General features: G+C 37.2%; 1 protein-coding gene and 1 long non-coding RNA gene across 3 annotated transcripts in view; one reads left to right on the top strand and one right to left on the bottom strand.

The window, feature by feature from the left end:
* Positions 1 to 10,540, bottom strand: part of LOC131273418 (uncharacterized) — a 135,333-nt gene extending 124,793 nt beyond the window's left edge. The window contains exon 1 of the long non-coding RNA XR_009180621.1: positions 10,427 to 10,540. This is a non-coding gene — a long non-coding RNA (uncharacterized lncRNA). The remainder of the gene's footprint in view (positions 1 to 10,426) is intronic.
* The window catches only part of GPC5 (glypican 5), a 1,751,919-nt gene that overhangs the window by 1,695,051 nt on the left and 33,766 nt on the right, over positions 1 to 23,102 (top strand). The gene's annotated exons all lie outside the window — the stretch shown is intronic.

The raw sequence follows: 23,102 nt of genomic DNA, 5'->3' as shown, positions 1-23,102 counted from the left end.
TGGTTAAATTCAGCATACACTATTCATGTCTTATTTTCCTTAAACTCTGAGCTGCTTTCAACATGACTGACTCCTCCTTCATTTAAAAATATACATATATGTGTACATATTGCCCTTTTTTTTTATCATCACGCTCATGGTAGTCCCCCTTTCCGCTATTCCTCCTCAGCCTCTTTCACATGCTACTTTCCATCCTTCCTGGTTTATCCTAAGTTCTCCTCTCTGCTTTGTCTTTCTTGAACATCTCATCCATGCCCATGGTTTCAAATCATCATAGGTTAATATATACCCAAGTCAATATTCCCAGCACTCACTCTTTTTATAACCAAACCTGTTTATCAGACTACCTGGCACATATCACTATTTAATTCTTAGAACCAAATAAAACACAGTATATGCAAAATCAAATGAAGGACCTATCTTGCCAGACTTTGCCTTCCCCAGTACTTCTTTGTCAATGAATTTTATCATCACCCATCACGACCTAAAACAGTCATCAAGGACACTTAACTTCTCTTTAAACTCCACATTCAAGCAGCCACCATGTACAATCAAGTTTTCCTTCAAAAACATGTCTAAAACCTGTCAGTTATTTTTTCCATATCCATATCCTACATCCAGACAATTATCACTTTCCATTGCATTGTGTTCCCAGTCTTTCCCCATTGAAATTCACTCCTCACCCCTCCAGCTAACCTTCCAGAAGACAGAACAATTCTACCAAAATGCAAATCTGATCACACTGCTTTCTTACTTAACTTCTTTTAGTTGCCTACCATTAATGTTAGAATAAATCCAAACTCACTGCCAAGGCTTACAAGACTTTTCATTACCTGACCTTCACCTACCCTGTGGTCTCCATCACACCGCTCTTCCAGCCTTATACTTAAGGTTACTGCCATGCTGAACTTCTCTCAGTTCCCTGAATATGCCATTCTCTTCTCTTTCTGGAAGCATATGAGTAGGCTTTTCCTTCTGCCTAGAAAACATTTTTGTCCCCTCCTTTTTAATTCTCAGTTGAATGCAGAAATTATTCTTAAAATATTTGAGTATTTTATGTTCATAAGGCCTTATTCTAAGTACTTTATATGCACTAGTTTATTTTAATTCTTTTAACAACTTTACTTATTACTGTTATCAACATTTTACCATGAGGAACCTGAAAAACAGTGAAGTCAAGGAACTGCCCAAGATCAGAAAGGTCTAGCAGTGCCAGGGTTTGGTTATCTGTTGCAGAGCCAATGCTCCTCAATCTTATGCTAGAAAGTCATTTTCCCTATGAAGACTTGTGTTATCTTGGCCCCAGTACCCTTAACCCAGACTACGCTCGGTGTTCCTGAGGTACCTCCTGACATCATGTCCCTGCCTCCCACTACAAAAGCAATCATATTTTAAGTCACTGCCTTCTTATCTATCTTTCTCGCCAGACTATATAATTCTCAAAGGCAAGAATCACATTTGTTGAATGACTGAATGAGCAAAAGGGAAATATTAAGTCTCAAAATCCCATTTGGCAAGTTAAAAATTTCTGGTACCTCTTCAGAGGCAAAGGCTTTATCTGTATTTATCAGCATACCTTTTTCACAATTTGTGTAATTGTAATTAAGTAGACATTTTCTCGTAAGAACAGCCAACTCATACTCATTTGTATATTTGACAAGTTTCTACCTTACCCAGTGAGTTAGAAATGGTCTCCAGGTCACTGCCTGCTCTTCCGGCTGTGAATGCTCTGTAGCACCAGGTTGTGCTTCACGCAACACTAGGTAACGTCTATCTGGGCAGAGAATTCTTCTCAGCAAGCAGGCAGCACAGCTGAAGTGGAGTTCTGGGTATTGCTCCAACCACAATATTGTCTTCTCACCACTTGCCACAGAATGCATTTTCTTGTTAACCAGTATCATGAAAATATGTTTGTATCCCTGAGCTGCCCCACAAATATATATTAATATTTAATTTATCTGAATTCTGAAACTTTAAAAAGAAAACATCCAAATATAATTTCTTTAAATTTATTAGTTAACCTTTGTACTCTCCTGGGAACCCAACCTTACCTATAATGTTTTTCCTATAGCAAAATGAATTCCATGTTCCCAAAAACAGACACAGAAATGAGCTCGCAGAGCATTGTCTCATTGCAAATTAGAGATTCATTTGTATTGTCCTTAAAGAATGCCCGTAAATAAGAGGAAAAGGGAACAAGGGGGGAGAGAATAACTTGGGATTTATAAGGTAGACATTCTTAAGAGAGTGCATGAATACCAGGAATGTATTCCAGTATGTGGTACAGAAATGGCAAATACTTTGGGACTAAAGAGACCAATCATCACTGTGTGACTTTGGACAAGTTATTTAGTCTCTCGTTTGTTTTCTTTCTATAAAATATGGCTAAACACCTTGAAGAATTGTTATAAGGATTAAATAAAATAAATGTACATGGCACATGGGAAAAGTTCAACTGATGCTAATTTTAGTAGCGTTAGTATTATCTATATTACAAACTGTTACTATGTGTCTCAATTTCCTAAGGCTGTAGTAACAAAGTACCACAAACTGCCTGGCTTGATGCAAGAAAAATGTATGGTCTCACAGTTCTGGAGGCTGAAAGTCTGAAATGAAAGTGTCCACAGGATCATGCTTCCTCTTCAAGGAAGAATCCTTCCTTGCCTTTTACCTTCTGGTGTTTGCCGGCAGTCCGTTATTGTTCTGCCTCAGTTGTCACATGGTGTTCTCACCTCATCTGTGTGTCTGTGTCCAAGTCTTCCCTTCTTATAAGGACACCAAGCATATTGGATTAGCACCCCCTCTAATCTAGTTTGGTCTCATCTTATCTAAATATATCTTCAAAGACCATATTTCCAAATGTCACATTTATAGGGACATGTCTTTTGAGAAGGTACAATTCAACCCATAACACTCTGCAAGTGTTTTTTCCAGGGTAAAATTTGTGGAGTAGGCAAAATGGCCATCACTGATAACATTTATTTAACCCTGAGTATATGGCAGTCACTGGGCTAAAGGTTTATTTTAAGTACTCACTCATTTACTTTCTACAACAGCTCCATGAGGTTGTGTAATTGTAATTAAGAATATTGTATTATTATTCTCATTTGAAAGAGGAGCAGATTGAAAGGTAGAGAAGCTAGTAAATCATAGAAATCTGACTTGAAATCTGCTGTTAGCCTTCCTACTGGTAAATAATCAAGATATTTTGGCCAATATGAAGTTCAAGGTGAAAAACAGGCAACTCAAGAGAAACTAAACTTGTAGTAGCCTCAACATGATCTTAAATTTACCACCAACATGGAACTTTTAACTAAAAGAGCAGAAGTGAAATGAAGATCTTAAAACTTATTGTTGTTTCCTTAGGCAATATAGCAGCATAAACTTGTTTTTTTAAAATGCATTTTTATCTGCAAAAATTAATAACCTAATTATTTTGAAAAAAAAATTCAAAAACTATGTAAAAACTTAGGAATTGTGTCTTGGGTTTTGTCATAATTGCAACTGCTTGGCAGATAGCCAAAATCCACAAGATGATTTTTTTTTTCTTTAAAAATCTTACTTGAAGGGAATCTGTTGTTTTTGTAAAAATTACTGTTTGAAAAAAATGTGAAAAAATCATGAGAGCAACACAGAAGATAGCAGACTTCCTAATAAATGTTTCCAATAAAAGGTTAAAGGAGAGATCACATTCAATTAAAGGACAAAAAAATGACCACCAGATGGAAACTATGTTTTATTCACTTTCAAATTAAACTGACATTTCGAAAAGTATTGTTGTCCATTATATTCAGAAATAAAGAATTAATATATTCCTTTTTCAAATGGGTAAACCAGGTGCATAGGAAAAATAATTGGCTACAACAACCTGCCCTAGCCAAAAAAAAAAAAAAAAAAGAACCCAGCTGTGTAAATAAAGCGCTCTTTCTAAACATTAGTGTCTGTATAAAATTTTACTTCCTTTCAGATGTCATAAACTATGAGAAATTACTTGGGAAATACAAAGGTCCATACAAATACAACTTATTAATGTAATTATTTGGATGCAGCTGATTTGTTATAATATAGTTTAATGAAAATAAAAGGGAATCAGTCTAGCAATTTATGTGAACGCTTGAAAGAACAAAGAAAGAAATGATCTCAGAAAGATCAAAATACCATGGAATGCTCTAACAGCTTTATGAGATCTTTTTAATATTGGTAAACAGCCTAACAAAATAGAAATATACCAAAACAAAACTATCCTAAGTGCATTAACAGGCTGTGCTTAATTACTAGTACTATGCTTAAAAGATTACAATGATAAACAGTATCAAATTATAATTATAGTAAAGGTACAACATATTAAAGAATATTATGAGAGGGGAAATATTCTAAATGGTCTGCATCTCTTATCTTATTAAAAACATGTCTAAATACAGTTATCCAAATTCACTTCTCTTCCCACGTTACTTCGTATTTCTTTACACAGCAATACCATTCTTCTAGACCACCCTCTTTCCCACCAACTCACCTTCCCAGGATGGACATTGGACTTACCCCTCTTGTATTTTTTTCTTCTAAAGTGAGATCTATCCTGCCAACCTACCTATACCCCTCTACTTGGTACTCTCATTTTACCCTATCAAAGTGGCAGTGGTTGGCTCCTGGCTGAAGATGTTCCTTTAAGCTTCTTTTTTCCTGATGTCATAGTCAAATTATGTTTCTTAAATTCTATATTTTAAAGATTCTTAAATTCTATATTTTAATTTGCTTGTTCAAAATCCTGTTACATTTTTCTGCTTTCCATTTCTTTTATCTCCTGTCACCTGTCTCCAGAATCCCAGTTGCACATTCCCATTCAGGGTTATTCCTCCTCTCTTTATATGAACGCCCTCTCCTCTAAGGAAGCCTACATTCTCACCATCCAACAAACCTGACCGACATTTTCCTAAGCTGACCCCTTAGCTCATGTCCACGTTTCAAACCCAGCTCTGATGATTTCTGCATTTTGTGAAGTCATTCCCAGCTATTTCTTGCCCTCCATCTCCTCCCACTCCTTCCAGCTCCTTTAATGCGGTCACCCCTCGGGCTGAAGTGTGGTTTGCTGGCCTGGCGGGGGAGCAGCCGCGGCAGGCCAAGCCGCTGCCCCCATAATAGGGTGGCTGGTCGGACTCACTGCCACCCCTGAAGGAAGCTCGGCATGGGCGCAGAGTGCCCTCGGGTCTCCCCTTCTCGGCAGCCATGCTTCCGCGGCCGCCCCTCCTCCCGGATGGCGCCACCCGATGCCTGTGGGGCAGCACCCTTCTTCTTCTTTCTCCCTGCGCAGGCGTAGGCGGAAAAATCCAGCCCGCCCTTTTCCCCTCCCCCGACAGCAGCAACAGCCAGGTGTGGGCGGAGGGATCCAGCCCGCCCTTTTCCCCTCCCCCGACAGCAGCAACAGCCAGGTGTGGGCGGAAAAATCCAGCCCGCCCTTTTCCCCTCCCCCGACAGCAGCAACAGCCAGGCGTGGGCGGGAAACTCAAGTCTGCCCTCCACCCCAGCAACAGCAGCCACCAATCCCTAAACCCTGCCCCTTCCCCCAGCAACAGCGACAGCCAATCCCTAACCACCACCCCTCCCCCGTCCAGTACCGCCCACTGACCTTTTGCCGGCAACCAATCAGAACAGGGCGTGGCTTCGACCAATCAGCCTTCCCCAGCCCCTATAAAACTGTTGCCTCTCCCTCAGTAAAGTGAACTTGCGTGTTTACCTCGTCTCCGCGGTAGTTCTTCTGCCGTGCGCCCTCCAGTCCTGAGAGCCCCCGACAAGGGCCTGGCCTCCCTTGTCCCCAGTTCGTCGCCTGCTTCTCCAGGCGACCCCTTCGTCGCCGGCTTCGCCGGGCGACCCCTTCGTCGCCTGCTTCTCCGGGCGACCCCTTCGTCGCCGGCTTCGCCGGGCGACCCCGTCAGCCGAACCGCGCAATCCCTTGTGAGACCGATCCCTCGTCTGCTGCCGGACCGACCCCTCGTCCCAAGCGGGACCGACCCCTCGTCCCAAGCGGGACCAACCCCTCGTCCAGAGCTGGACCGACCCCTCGTCCGCAGCCAGACCCCACCTCTACCGACCGAGCAAGCCGCCGCACTTTAAGACATTTTTCTCCCCTCGCCTGCTAGAGTTAATGTGAAACCCTCTAGACGAACTGCATGGAATGTAAGTTTCTGAGGGAAGGCACAACTTTTAGTTTATGACTCCTTAATTCTTACCATCCTGAAACACTTAAGATGCTCAAGTATTTGCACTAAATGGAAGGAGGGAAATAGGGCAGATAAAAGGAAGACATAAGGTACAGACACTGCCATTCTCTGGCTCCATCAACTAGTTATTTATTAAGGTATATATTAATGTATCAATTAAGTGGACACTGTATCTTTAAATCGATGTTTCATTTTTACTGCAAATAGCAAATCTCTTTAGAAAAAATCTTCTGACATCTTATATAGCACACATACACTTCCAAAAATGAATACTATCTCTTGTGGTTAACAGTCTGTAAGACCCTGTCTACAATTACATTCATCTGGAAGAAAAAATAAAACTTTGATTAATATTTCACATATTCTAACATATTTCATATGGCATGGCATAAGAAGCAATGATATTTTCTGAATGTTTCACTATTACTGAAGTTTGACTCAGTTCTTGTCATAGATGAAGTACAGTTTAAAAACTTTTCTTTTGTAAACCTATTAACACAAGTCAGACTGTATAATTTAGGCCTCCAATCCTACTTGGGGGACTAAGAAGATTTCTGGAGCAAGAACTTGAATTTCTGTTAATCTCTATGATCTCTGATCAAATATGCATTGCCCTATTCCTGCGACAACCCTTTCTCCATATGTAATCACCACATGATCTGTGGGCTTGAGCTTCCTCCCTTCCTGAGGTTCCAATTGAAGCCCCAAAGCATTAGGAGTGAAGGATTTACACTGTAGTATATTTCATAATTTATGGTGAATAGAAATTTACACTGAATTTTTGAGGACACCAAGGTATTCCTATCATTTTATATGTGCTTGACATTAAAATCAATGAAAAGGTACATTTAATTCACCAAAAGAAAAAAAATAAAGGCAAGAGTGATAGAAAATAAATTTAAAATCATTAAAGCAATGCAAATTATTCATTCAATACATATTATGGGCTTTATGTGGTCACACTCATAACTCTCTGGTGGCATTTCCCCAAAGTATTAAAGTGCCCAAGTTATGTTGGGTGTATATTAGGTATATATTGCTGTATATGCTGTGTAAAATGAATTATACATGGGTCAGGGTATCATAAATGTAACCTTAACATACTATGAATATCAAATACATACCCCATGGAGTACCAAGAATGATATCTACCAAGAATTCTATGTATTGGCTTAGTCGACTATATTCTTTCAGCTCTAGTCCTGCCTAATTCTCCTCACCATACATACCTATTATGCTGCGCTTAAAGTTCTTTCATTGTTCTTTATATGTCCTTGTAAAACAACTAACGTTTTAAGGTCATATATTTCTGGTTACATAAGTACCTTTATACTATAGATCTCATTCTGTTCCAAGCATATCTATTATGCTTTGCTTAAAATTCTTTCATCCTTCTTTATATGCCCTTGTAAAACATCTAACATTTTAAGGTCATATATTTCTGGTTATATCAGTACTTTTATGCTATAGATCTCATTCTGTTCCGTACACTTTTCACTTGATGCTGTGTTTTTCATACCTACTCACACTGTTGTGAATACATAAAATCTATTGATTCTAAAAACATTTCTCTTTGTAATGCGTTAATCATTCCTTATGTATCCATTCCCCAGTGCTGGGCCTCCTGAGCAATTCCTACATCTTGCCAGGACAAATAGTGTGCTAATAATATTCCCATGCATATTCCTTGTGATAAAATTCTAAGATGACCCCCAATAATCCACACCCTTATGTATGTTCCTCCCCTTGAGTGAAGGTAGGTGGGACCTGCAAATCACTCCTGTGATTAAGTGACCTTATATGGCAAAGTGAAGGGATTTTGCAGATGTAATTAAGACTCCAAATCATTGATTTTGCGTTAATCAAAAGGAAGATCATCTGTAGTGGGCCTGATCTCAAAGAACGCCTTGGTCTTTCAGGGAGGCTCTCCTGCTGGCCTTGAAGAGGGAAGTGCCATGATTCCCATAGCTGCAATGAAATTAATTCCATCAGTAACCATGTGAGAGTGGGAAGACACTCCAATTCCCCACAGCCCAGGACAGCACCTTGATTGCAGCCTTGTAAGATTCTAAGCAAAGGGTCCAACTAAGCCATGCCTGCACTTCTATCTCTAACCCACATAAACTGTAAGACAATAAATGTGTGTTGTTTTAAGCGGGTAAGGCAGCTTATTTGTTTATTTGTTATACTGCAATAAAAGCTTGCTGGGGGAAGTGGATGTGGCTCAACTGACAGAGCATCTGCCTACTATATGGGAGGTCCAGGGTTCAAACCCAGGGCCTCCTGGCCCATGTGGTGAGCTGGCCCACACGCAGTGCTGCCACGTACAAGGAGTGCCATGCCATGCAGGGGTGTCCCCTGCATAGGGGAGCCCCATGCACAAGGAGAGCACCCCGCAAGGACAACCACCCCATGTGAAGAAAGTGCAGCCTGCCCAAGAGTGGTGCTGCACACATGGAGAGCTGACACAGCAAGATGACACAATGAAAAGAGACACAGATTCCAACGCCACAGAGAATGCAAGTGGACACAGAAGAACACACAGCAAATGGACACAAGAGAGCAGATAACAGGTGTGGGGGGAAAGGGAGAGAAATAAATAAAATAAACCTTAAAAAAAAATGCTTGCTGGGCCTGTTTGACAATGTCCTTAGTCATTAGGTACATGGATCCTTAATTCCATATCAGGGTGAGAGAGTTCCTAAATTCTAGCATCTCTGATGTGGTAGACTGTATTATATATCTCATTCTTGTGGGTATGAACCCATTTTAAATAGGACCCTCTTGGAGATGGTAATTTCAGTTAAGGAGAGACCCAGCTGAATGAGGGTGGGTCTTAACCTCCTTACGGGAGGTCTAATGAACAGAAAGCCACAGAAAAGAACCAGAAACAGGAAGTCTGCAGAAAACCGGAAATACACAAATAGGGTGAGACCATCACCACCTGACAGGAGGCAGGGATGCAAGTCAAGGAACCCAAGGACTGTGGTAATTCACTCAAGCCAGAACACTACTTGCTCCAGGAGGAAGCAAGCCTGCTCCCTCCAAAAGTGAGAGACCAATTCCTGTTGCTTAAGCTAACTCACTGTGTGGTATTTGTCACAACAGCCTGGCAAACTAAAACTTTAATTTTTGCAGCATAACCAGTGTAAAAATGTATCTCACTGACATTTTAATTTGTGTTTCTCTTATTACCAATGAGTTAGGCATCTTCATTTGTTTGTTTCATGTCTTTCTTATTTTTTTGAGTTTTCTCTTCCCTAGGCTGTTTGTTTATATTCTTTGCCATTTTGCTACAGAGGTTGCTGACTTTTAATTGTTGCTATGCAGGAGTTCTTTGAAGATTCTTATTCTCATTGGTTTTAGATATTGCAAATACACTTTCCCTATCATCTACTTATTCATATTTCCAAGTTAACTTCTAGAGTAAATTCTTACTTATTATAGAATAAAATTCATTGCTATTTTTCCTTAGAAGTTTTAAAATTCTTGTTTCAATATTGATTCTTGCCATTGCAGTACACGATTTTGTCAGCCTCATAAATGTGCAGTCTAATCCATCTAAAATACATGGTAGGGGAAAGGCAGGAAGGAGGCAGGGAGTAGACTATGAATGATACAGGAACAATTCAAAAAGAAAGGCATGTAGTATTCAGAATCCGACATTCAAAAGTAGGATTTTGCATCCAGACAGCAGCCTTTCATTCTATGCCTATTGAAAGAGGATCTAAAAACAAAAGAACGAAAAGACTGGAAACCATTTAACATATCAATGCCCAATCCCGGAGGACTTAAAATCAGAATTTTCCCACAGTATAGCAAAAATTTCTCTAGTAACTGCTAAGTGTTATCCATAAGGTTGGAGTCAGGAAGAAGGAGGATGAGGCCAGGACCTAGAAGAAAAGCTCACAACTTTCCAGCCTGAGGAGTCTGGGTACATGAGGGGAGAAAGGGAGGGGGCAGCTCAGATAGGTTCCAACTTTTCCAATTCCAGGATGCAAGAAATAGAATGGGGGAAACTTTAAGAAAATGAAATAGCCTTAAGATGAGACAGAGCTCTGCCCACACTTTTAATTTCAAACTCTGAGCTCAGACGTCCTGCCTGCTCATCCATGTTCACACTAAGCTACTTCAGGGCTGCAGTAGGCACAAATATTTAATTTTCTGAAGTCCTCTCAGTTTCTTGGCAGTATCGATGGGATTTAAAACACCTGGAAAGTCTCTGGAGACTCTGGCAGAAGCTCAGGGGCTGTAGAATAGGCTTCCAAGAATAAAGTTGGTGGAATATGCCACGGGAGTCATTGAAAGGAGGGGAAGGGTTGGGGAGAGGGAGACAGAAAGAGAAGAAGAAGGAATGAGTGGGAAGGAGAAGTTCTACTAAATATTTTTCATGACAAAACTGTCTAAATTAAACATTAACTCTACATTCCACCTCACTCTTCCCCAAGCCAGCTGCTGGGAGCTCAGAGGCAAGACTAGGTTGGTTAGAGACAAAATAAAGAAGCTGTTTTATTCCTCCTGCACATCTGCGTGGCAGTGTGACTTAAACTTTCCACCCTGTTCATATAAATATGAAGACAGTCAGGATTTTAACTACTCAGTGTTAAAAATATCTTTGTTTTCATTTAGTAATTTTAAATGAGCCATTCAAACCAGTGACTTTTCTCATGATGTCAGTTAAAAAATTCTTGAAACACCCAGAGGTTTCACTCTTTGGTGACATGTTTGCCCAATTGTATATAAAACATCTGGATGACTGGCTAAATTTTGCAGTTTTTCACTGTATGTTTGATGTGATATAGACTCGGCCAGTAAAACACTTACCACAAGGAATACCACAATACAGTTCAACGCATCTGTGAATCATTTAATATTGCTTTGGATCCCTTGGACCTTCATTTGTCTTGTGATGATCTTTGGCTGAACATGACCATACTGTGGGAAAACGAGACTCAAACTCTAATGTACTCTTAGAATGATCCTAGTGGTCTAGTTTCTACTTTATAAAAATGAGCCTAGCACTCCACCTCACATTCAAAGACTGCCACTGAAACTTTGCTAGTATGGCATTAAATTAAAATGCACCCTAGAGAGACATACATAGTTTCAGATATCCTACAAACAGTCACTTCTCAAGACAGAAGGGAATATAAGTAAGAAACAGAAACAGAAGTAAGCCCATGTAGGAATCTAGGCAAAGCACCAGAGCCATGCCCAGAAGAAACAATAAATAACCACACATCCCACAATCTACATCCAGAAGACTAAATGAGTATTGTCACAAGAATTATAGTTTTGCTTAGGTAATTGATGTAAGGAGAAAAGTTTTATTTCTGGAAGTGTTTGGCCAGATAGAAGTTATTGCTACAAAGGTGCTAAGTCACAAAAATACACATGAAATATTATTTCAAATTACAACATACTTAAGTGGCATTTTTTGAAAAGATTATCAGACTCACTCTAGAAATAATGAAAGATTCATTTACTTTATTCCAAATTTGCTAAATATGGACATGCACTAATATCTCAACTTTATTTCGCCAGAACATAGTTTCCACAGTGCAAAATTCATGTGACAACCTCCTCAGATCTTAATCTTCCATTTGTCAAACCAGTACGCAGGTTTCGGTGGAGAAATGTTAATCTCACGATATTTTTATCCATTGCTGTCTCTTCAAGTAAATATCTCTGAGAAATTAATTTAAATATAAAACAAAACCGTTACAGTGCTTGAGGTTTTGCATGGATACTCCTCAGTGCTATCATTAGAATTAGGTAGCTGTTTGGGGCCTTTATTTTGCATCTTCTTGAATTTTTTAAAATAAAAATAATACTGGGGAAAAAAATATGAGAGAGGAATAGAGAAAGATCATAACCAGTAAATCAGGGTTTTTACTGATGACATTTGCAGTTTACACCGTATAAAATCTACCTGTCTGGAGCAGATATGGCTCAAGCAGTTGAGTATCTGCTTCCCACATGGGAAGGTCCTTGGTTCGATTCCTGGTCCCTCCTAAAAACAAAAAAAACAAACAAACCATAAGCAAAAAAACAAAAGACCCAGCTCAGGGAAGTCCATTTGGCTCAGTGGTTGAGCTCTGACTTCCCACATACAAGGTCCAATCCTCAGCACCAGTATCTCAAAAAAAAAACAAACAAAACTTGCCTGTCTTTTTTTTTTTTTTTTTGAAAATTTTAAGTTATTTTTGCTGTCTGTTTCTAATGAAAGTTAAGATTTTTGTCTCAGTCCGAGATATAGAAGATAAGAGTTGTTCAGGCATTGGAAGTCATAATTTCTGATGTTGAAAGCAAGTTAAGAGAATTCAAACGGAGGCTCTCATGACCTCACAACAACCAGAAGAGCCATTGTTGCTTACTAAGTAAGCAGCTGACCCTCTCATATGATGTGCGCAGTTAGATTCCAGTGCAGTGAGGCTCAGGGACAGACCAAGATTTATTAGGTTGCCGCCTTGGTGGGGATCTGAAGAGAGACTTCAGCCCATGTGACTGAGCTGGGTAGCACCTATTGAACTGGTGGAGTTGGGCGGGGTTTGAGAGGGGCATGGAGATATGGGGTGGCAGAGAGCCATGCTTACTGTTCTCAGGGTAGGGAGTGTCTTTCTGAGGACAGTCTTATGGTTGGGGGAGAGAATATTCTGTAGTTCCACTGCGGTGTGAAAAAAGCAGGGGCCGGAATGGGGCATTCTCTGTTTAGACACATAGCTTGAATTTAGGGTCAGTAAGTTACAATCTAACATATGCTTGTATACATTTCCTCGACTATGTGATAAACACTATTTTATGTCCTGAATCAGATTCATCACTTTCCATGTTCTATTTTCCATATTTTATCTCTAGCTTAAGATTGGTCTATGTAAGCCAGAAATAAATTGAACCAGAGTGTGCTGGAAATGGTTGGTATAACTTAAAAGTTTCAAAAAAATAATTGATAGGCAGATTTTATTGGGTCCTTTAAATTCACTTCATGATGCCCTTTTACATCCAGATTTTTCCCTGTAGGGAGAGTTCAGAGGTTTGATTCACATGATTACCCAGTAAAAGCTAGTAGTTCAATGTGCTTGTGAGTACTGCTTTCTGTACTATCAATTGTCCAGTTGTTGAATATGTTTATGAATATAATACAACAAAACAGGATCCACCAGAGCTCTATATAACTCTTTTATTTCCAGAATAATTATGTGAATAAGCCATTTTCAAAAAACCAAGTATATATTTACGTGTATGTTCAGAATACTACTATTTAAAGCTATAATTTTTTTTCATGTTCTGTAACTTTTTTTTTAAAGATATATTTTTATTTATTTCCCTCCCCCCCACCCCCCAGTTGTCTGCTTTCAGTGTCCATTCACTGTGTGTTCTGTGACAGCTTCTATCCTTATCAGCAGTACTGGGAATCTGTGTTTCTTTTTGTTGCATCATCTTGTTGTGTCAGCTCTCCGTGTGTGCGGCACCATTCCTGGGCAGGCTGCACTTTCTTTCGCGCTGGGTGGCTCTCCTTATGGGGAACACTCCTTGTGCGTGGGGCTCCCCTAAGCGGGGGACACCCTTGAGTGTCAGGGCACTCCTTGAACTCATCAGCACTGCACATGGACCAGCTCCACATGGGTCAAGAAGGCCCAGGGTTTGAACCGCGGAGCTCCCATGTGGTAGGCGGACGCCCTATCCATTGGGCCAAGTCCACTTCCCATTATGTGACTTTTTAATACTTTAAACAATCATTATAAAGGAGTTTTACATATGGAGAATTTTAAGAAGCATCTGTTTCAAGACAATTTCTTTTCAGTCACATTTGACATCTTATAAAATTGGGGGAGGAAGGAAGACACTTTTTAAATGTGCAGAAATTACACAAATTTTAGACTATAAATCAGTGAAACACTTGAATTCCCCAAACTTAAAATATGGCTAATCCATTTTAGGGTAAACTGAAACACAGTTCTGTCAGAAAAGTAGAACATATTTAACTTGGAGAAAGAAAAACTGCCTTTTTATTTTTAAATAAGAGTTTTCTGTTTCAGAGCAGTGGTACTTGGCTGGCTCAATGTAGATCTGTTTGATTACAAATCCAAAGAAAATGTTCTGAGAACAGTCACTTGTTTGCTCTAGGTTTAGAATTTGATGTAAGCTTCATTTGGTTGGTGAAAGCTTACTTTCACAAAGATCTCATGCTAGCAAATAACACCAGGAAATGATCCAGTGAGCAAATTATACAAAGCTGTATTCATGAATAGGTTAGACTTGAATTGCTAAAACGATAAAATTAAATCCTGCTGGTGTAGATTAGGTTTGCAACAAATTTTAATCACTTAAAATTAGAGGAAAACAACATTCTTTTACTAACAGATAACTAATGAATCATGGACCATATCACACCACTTTTTAACTTAGGATATATATCATTTAGAGATTATTTATTACAGAAAGTCTAATTAAAAATTAATGAAATAAGTCATTCTATTGGAGTTCTTGAGTACCCTACTTCTTAAAGTCATTTTGACCAGAATTAAAAATTCTTTGTGCCATAACATCTTTATTATAAGATTTCTCCCAATTCGAGACGGGGCACTCCATAAGATCACAATCCTCTTCTGGTTTCTCTTTGTATTCAAATAAATATTCAGGGTGAGGGTAAAATTGCTGAGACTTGGTGACTGACTGGAGATGAGGGGGAGGAAGATTCTTCTTCCAGGGAGTAAATAGATGAAAAAGCCAATTGTCTATTAAGATATTCTAGATCATGACATAAAGCCATGCCAACCAACAGAAGAGAATGGTTACATTTTACTCTCTATTTCAATGGTAGGAAAAATTACACACATTTCACATGGGCATGTTTATATACAAATTGCACAGTGTGTAATATACACAGTTGATATACACATTTTTAAAAGTGGAACTGAAGTACACCACTGTTTTGTGAGTATTTTTATGATTCATCCAAAAACTTCCTCCTGACCTAACTTTCTAAGTCATATTAAGGAATAGGTTATTTAGTATCAGTAACATAGTATTGGTGTAGAAATCATAAAGTTAGTCAGTAATCAACTACTGTCCCACAGAGTCAAAGGCCAAAGAAAATTCAATAAAAGCTTCAAAAAAATCAATGCCATTCCTAATAGATTCCTTCACTTGGTGACAAAGAGTGTCAGAGGGATCAATAACAGAAAGCTTTTCCTAAAAACTACTGTCCATGCTCCCACATACAATATTGGTTTGAAAGACCAATGAATTTACAATTTATAAAAAAGAAAACCGCCATATATTTTAAATGAAACATGTAATAAACTAAATGCCCTATGATTTGAGGCTATTATTTTGTAAAGTGAATAGACTACAGTGTGGATCCAACTGCGTAGTGCTCTATTGTTAAGCTGGCTACAGTGTAAATCTTGACACAGATCAAACCTACCATTCAGAGCAAACCCAGGTTACCTCCTTTGGGTATGCCCATTAGTGTTAAATTTAAATCAGCCGTGTTTATTACTCATGATCAAGGGAAGAGAATAAAAAAGTCTTGAATGTGTCAATTTCTTAGCAGTTGAACTTGGGTTTTTTAGTTTGTTTTTGTAAAACTGAGAAAAACATTTTAGCATCAACTGAGAGTCAATTTCTCAGGTAACTCATGATCAAGACTTCTGTCTTTTTTATTGGATTCACCATCAAATTTATATCTTCTCACACAAAGCCTGGTTCCTTATTCCTTTAACATTGTTCCTGCAAACATGCATTTATAAATACAATTTTTTTTATATAAATACTAAACTATAATGATATCATACTTCCCCAACTCAGGTTGCCCTCTTCATATTTTCTCTAACTTCAAATTATAATCTACATACATCAATAAGGATCATCTTCTCTTTTACAAAAATAAAAGCTTATACTCATTTTTCTGAATCTTGATTTTCTCAGTCAGCACCTTAAAGGAATGCCTCCATGTCACCTGTTTGGATCCTACTTATTATTTTTGGTGGCTGCAAGCCATCTAGCATTATTGTATCATAATACATTTAAGCACTTCCTTACTGATAGAGATTCACTTCATATCTTTTGGTGTGTGTTTTTTGTCACTATCTACAGTTTTGCAACATCTTTGTGCATATATCCTTATTTAGTGGTATTTTTATTTTCATGAAATAGTTTTCTATGATAGAGACTGTTAAGTGTAGAAGGTATTTATTCTATATTTTTAAAAATATTTTGAGAATTTTTTTAAAAGCTTTAATAATTCATTTCACAAGCAAGCATATCTGACTTCCTTCTTACTTCATCCCCAACAGCAATATGTATATCTTGTGCATCTTTTCAACTGTCTCTTGCCAGACTTGACAGGTATAAAATGCTACCACACTATAACTTTAATCTGCACTTCTCTAATTTATAGTGAATCTGAGCAACTTTGTCATATGTTTTATTAATCATTTGGATATGTTCTTGTGCGAATTTCCTCTCCATGTCCCTTGACCACTTTTCTATTGAACTGCTTATCAGCTGTTTTAATAACTTGCAGCAATTATTTCTATTTTAGCATCTGTCCTCGGCACTGAAATATGTTTTCCAAAACCACTTTCAGAAAACAAAAATTTATGGCATTTGTTTAGGTAAAATTTTCTATGCAAAAGGTTTTAAGTTTTATATACTCAATAATATATCTTTTCTTTTATAGCTTCTTATTTTTAGTTTTATTTATTATTGTTTTCATCACTACAATCTACATGCATCTTCCAAGATTTTGCTGAAGGATTTTATTGGTTATATTTTTACATTTAAATCTGTATTCCATCTGTAATTTGTTTTTAAATATTATGCAAGATTGGAATCCAATTTTATTTTCTTCCAGATGGATAGCCAGTTGTTCGAGAGTCAGTAATTTAAAAATTCATCTTATTTTCACTAAACTAAAATAGTTCCTCATTTATTAAATTTCCAAAAATATTGACATTTCTCTCTGCTGTCTATATTCCATACTCATTTATTTTCTTATGGCAATTCTGTATTTATTTGGTTATATTGGTTTTAGAGTATGTTCAGATACCCAATAAGGTAAGTCTCTATTTTTGTTTGTTTCAACGTTTTTTTAAATGTTGTTTCAACTATATTCAGACATATATTTTCCATATTATATTCTTCCATAAAAACTTAGAGATCAAGAATAACAAAAAGAGTATCATTTTTTAAATCATGTATCCTAATTTAATATTATTTTAGATAAATTTTAAAAGCTGAAGGTCATTATCGGGATCCATATAAGTGTCCTCTATGCCCAAATGGAAGAACTGTGCAAAGTTGATATAAATAGGTGGAAATAATAATAAAACTATGAGAGATTTGGAAGATAAATCCAGAATATCTAATAGGCAAATAATGGGAGATCCAGAAAGAAAGAAAAAAAAAAAACTTAAAAGGAAAGCAATAATTAAATTATAGAAGTAATTCCACTCACAGATCCTCACTAAAACAAAAAGATCTGGAAAGAGAAACTTAAACCACAAGGAAAGACATAGATCCAAAATTTAATGTGTTAACCTATTCAAAATACTATGTGCAAATCCTTTTTCTTACGATTTAGCTGCAATTATAGGTGGCCAAGAAGCAATAATGTCTGATGCAGAAAAACATGTAATTCCAATAAAATGTGGATTATTTTTCATAATTTTATATACTTTTATACATGATTTAAAAGCATAGTCTATATTCCTCTCCTCAGTCTTTTAAACACCCAGTCTATGTCAAACACTAACTTTACCCCTACTGCTGAACTGGAACACCTCATTTTATTAAATAGTAAATGTGACACAATTCAACAATACAGTCCTTTAAAAATGTAAATTAAATATTCTGGTATAATTCTTTCATCCTCCAAGCATTCAGCAAATATGTATTACACTGAACTTAATTGACTCTATTTGAGTTGAGTTAAACCGATCCAAGTATTTCTGGCCTTAATCAAGGCCAAAAATATCAGTGAGAGCAAAAGGAACAGTAAACATTATAAACTTTATAGAGTTGAATTTGGGACTAAAGAAAAAGTTGTCTCCGAAGGCGTCCACTTTCCTCCACTCTTTGGATATTCTCTAAGAAAATCTCAGGTGCATAGCACATATAAAAACAGCTCACACCCGCAGGGGTAGATAACAAAAAGCAAAGAGATCAAAAGCAGGATGTGGCTCTGCATTTTATAATGCGTAAAGAGAGACAGGTTTCTTGGTTCGTTAACCACACATCACTCATTGCATTCAAATATTACATGTGCATGACATCGTCTTCGTCCTTGAAAAACAGCCATTTGACTAGATCTGCCATTGATGTTGCTAAACAACAAATGAGAAAATTACAGAGCTGATGATGTGACTATGTAGCTTAACTCTCTTTAAAGTAATCATCTTTACAGTATAATAGCTTGACTACTATCTTTATACAGAAGATATACTCCTTTTTTATTTTTTTTAAAGATTTATTTATTTCTCTTCCCTTCTCCGCCCCCCCCCCCTTGTCTATTCTGTATCTATTTGATGCGTCTTCTTTGTCCACTTCTGTTGTTGTCAACAGCATGGGAATCTGTGTTTCTTTTTGTTGTGTAATCTTGCTGTGTCAGCTCTCCGTGTGGGCGGTGCCATTCCTGGGCAGGCTGCACGTTTTTTCGTGCTGGGCGGCTCTCCTTATAGGGTGTACTTTTTGCGCATGGGGCTCGCCTATGCAGGGGACACCCCTGCATGGCAGAGCACTCCTTGCGCGCATCAGCACTGCGCATGGGCCAGCTCCACACAGGTCAAGGAGCCCAGAGTTTGAACCGTGGACCTCCCATGTGGTAGACGGACGCCCTAACCACTGGGCCAAGTCCACCGCCATACTCCTTTTTTAGAAGATATACTGTTAGGACAGAGGGATGGGACGTCGGTAGGTCATGATTTCCCCACCCACCCCTGGTTGTTATGCAGTAATGTGCTTCAAATAATTTTAATTTGGGATGCTAGAGCTGGAAGTAACTTTGGAGATACCCACTCCAACCATCTCATTCAGGAAACTCAAGACTACAAGAAGACATTGACATGGTAAAAAGAATTGGGTATGATTGACACATAACTGACTTTATTTACTGTAATCTTGTGAACCTGCTATTTGAAATTTTAGTTTTAATCTTGTGAACCTGCTATTTGAAATTTTAGTTTAAACTGATACTTCCTTTCATACTAATCCTCTTGAAGAATTTACAGTGAAAAACTTATTGTTTAGTAATCAGGTTTTCAGTTATTTCACTTGCAGAGAAATGAACTCAGTGATATATCTGTTCTTAGAACCCTGGTTCTCATCCACAACATGAAATATTATGCAAAATTCTAATTAAAGATCATTTCCATATTAAACAGGGATGAAAATAAAAGAGAACACACATAAGTATAGAATGTGAAACTGCTTAGAAGTAAATATAATGGAGAACTGGCAGAGGGCTAAAAGAGAGTCAATTCTTAACAGAAGAAACCTAGAAATATAATAGAATTCCTTAAGTCTTTTTGCGTTTTTATTTTGCTTTTAAAAGGACTATGTGTATGTCTGTGTGGGCTGAGTCTCTGATTTTATTATTTTATGCAAATGTGTATGTTCTCTTAACCTTGCATGACAACCTTGGACACAAGCAGGTCCCACTAAGAATTAAATAAATAGTGAATTATTTTTAATTTCCCAAATATATTACTTGGTATTTTGTAATAATGTGATCAATGTTATTGATAAATGATAATTAGATACACAAAAGAGTCCTCCTCCAGTTCCTTGAACAGCATAAGAAGCCAACAATTATTTTAAAGGGAGATGGGAAGATTTATTCCTACAACTCCAAAGAGCAAGTGTTCCTTGACCCATTCTATTCTCCATGCCCATGTTGCTCAGAGATACAACTGGAAGGAAAATTATTTCTGTGTCCATTTTTCTCTTTCTGTTTATACTAGGTAACCAACACAGCTGCAGTCAGGGATATTAGTGTTCCACAGGTTGCCATGGTTTCTCCTCAGCAAACTTTGAGGGGAATTGGTGGAATGATCGATTATATTGCTGGAAGAGCTTGTAATATTTTCATCCCCTTCTGATGAAGATGAATACTTGTGGTCCAGAGGAGAGATTATATGCTTTCTTTGTGATACATTTCATTATGTATTTCAAAAGATGCAAAAAAAGGAGCAAAGCTGTATTTGCTACACTGAATTTTCATGTATTTAAAACTGGATGAGAAAACAATGTCTTCAGAGAACAGTGAGTTGATGTGCCTTTTACTGAGACCCTAACTTGCATGTTCTCAGCCTCATTCTGGTCAGAGCTTTATAGAGGTACTACCCATTGAGAGGACTGGTCTTCTCACTAAGAGACTTTTAACCCTCCCAATGATGCTTGTTGCTTCTCTGCACCACCTTTTAACTAATAGAGACAATCTGTAACACTGGATTTTCTTTATTATTTTGTCCTAGAAAGGTGAGGCAGAAAGTACCCAGCTTTGTCTAAATGACTAGCTGAAGGTCCATACCTTTGGATCACAACCATTCTTTGGAAATAAGAACAAAAAAATAAAATATACAATTTAATTCAAATTAGACTGAGATAAATTGAATTATCCTTAAATGACATTTTGCTCAAGTTTTAACTACTGATTCTGCTCAAAAGTCTGGATGTCAATATGGTCACATTAGACTAGAACAAGATATTCTCTAGTAGATAATAGTTCAAATTTTCTAAATAATAATAGCTCCAACATGCAGCCTCCCACCCTATTCAGAGGAATTTTTAGTCTATTCAGAGGAATTTGTTTTTGTAGTTGTAAGAAAAAGAATGATCAGGTATTATGTGCTGAAAATAGGAAAGTTTATGTTGCATTCGCCTGAACTCTGTTCTCATTAAATTCCTTTCCAGCGATTTTAAGCATTGGGAGTTATATAAAGACGTAGTGAGATACAAGTGGTAATTTTAATGAGATTTCCTGTTGCTCTTAAATAGTAGAAGCAGTGTTTTTTATTTCAGCGTTATTGTAGCAGTTATGTTGTACAATCCTGATGTAAAAACCTCCTTCCTCTTATAGCTTGGCATATTAGCTCACCTATAAAACCTAAATATGAAATTTTAAATTTAGGCATGATGTGTAAATATTACTGGTTTTTCAAGAAATGCATTTCCAACATTACTGATTATTACTTAGTTTTTCAAGAAATACACTTGAAATAAAATAATATTAAATCAAATATGAGTAACAGCCATATTTTATTTAGTTCCATAGTAGAAGAGTAAAAGAGAAAGAAGAGAAAATCAAAACATTGTATTCAGTCATGTTTTCAATGTACATGAAATTCTTTGGGAATTTAAATAAAATCTCTAAATGCATCATCCATTAAAACTTTGGAAACGGAGCCCAGTGATAATTTCTAGACTTTTGCATCAGCACCATTAGCACCTACTTGCAAAAGAAGCCCATCATTAACATCTGATATACCTGCCATACTTATACATCAAGTATGAACAAGCCGAAGATATTTACAACAATTACTGGTTGGTTCTATAAACACTAAAACTCTAAGGGAACTAAGTAACTTTTCTGAACAGCTATGTCCTAATACGGTGTTCTAATACATTCTTTATACTTCTAAAGTCTATTTTATAAACTAAAGTTTATATTGCTAGACTCTAAAATTATGGGATAAGGGGAGAAAGAAAAGGAACTAATTTTCTGGCCCCTCCCCACGTCTATCTGCATTTTAAAATACTAACTATAAAGGCTACTCTACAGTTCAATTAGATCAAAATCCCTGGAGACTGGTCATTTGAATTTAGGTAATGCCAATGCGCAGCAAAGGTTGAAAACAACTGGCTTAAAGTACCCAGCATTTTCTATAACTCATCTCTTCAGCTTTTAAGCTCAGTGCCTAATGTTTGGAATGCAGGAGTGGAATCTATGTTAATGATTGAACGTTAGGGTCGGAATCAATCTCCTAGAATATAAGGCCAACAAAAAAAGTTACTGGATAAGAAAGTCTCTGGATTTGTAAGGTTTGAAGCATTCATCCTTTATTAATAATGCCCACTGCTATTTATTAACCGTTTATCATGTACCAGGCACTTTCCTTTATGCTTTATATGCACTGTCCTGTTTCGCAAGTGCTCATAGCTAATAAGCAAAGCTTATTTTATATATCTTATCTCCTCGACTTTTAAGCTCAATTTTTAAACCTGAGTTGATCTGAATCTGTTTTTCAAGTTTTATCCATTCCATTTCACTGACCTCACTCCAGTATAGGGAAAAGGAAACTGCAGAACACAGCAAAATCTATGAATGATCATCAGGGTTACTATTTCCCTGTAAAGTTTATTTTTAAATAAGCATTTTATATCAATTTATGTCAATGTGGATGCTCATTCTGGATAATCCAAAATACTGCTTTAAAATCAAGTATAAACCCTGGTATCCATAACCATGTTTGTATTTAATCACACTGTAAAAAAGTAGTACTTAGCTGTCCTCCTCTAATGAATAAGAAAGAAATAGAGTGATTAAAAATGTAAATGCTATGATTCCATCCAGTGAAGGCCAAATATCATTATCGTTCACAGTAGAAATAAGTATTTAATATGAATGTAAAAGAAAAACTGACACAAGAATTGAATCATCACATGGCACATAGAAGAATAAGCACACAGATTAGAAGGACTTGTAATATTGTCATCTGAACATTTTCACCTTACAGTAGGGATTTAGAATGGGGAGGACAAAATGTGGGGATGACTAAACTATCAATTAAATTAATTAAGTGATAATTCTAATTTTATGAATTTCATAATTGTTTAGTAATAATCTATACATTTATTTTAGCATTATACTTTCAGAAACAT

This window comes from Dasypus novemcinctus, chromosome 15, assembly GCF_030445035.2.
Source record: "Dasypus novemcinctus isolate mDasNov1 chromosome 15, mDasNov1.1.hap2, whole genome shotgun sequence".
Classification (NCBI taxonomy): domain Eukaryota; kingdom Metazoa; phylum Chordata; class Mammalia; order Cingulata; family Dasypodidae; genus Dasypus; species Dasypus novemcinctus.
The sequence above is the reverse complement of the archived record's forward strand: the minus strand, read 5'-3'. Positions and strand labels throughout refer to the sequence as shown.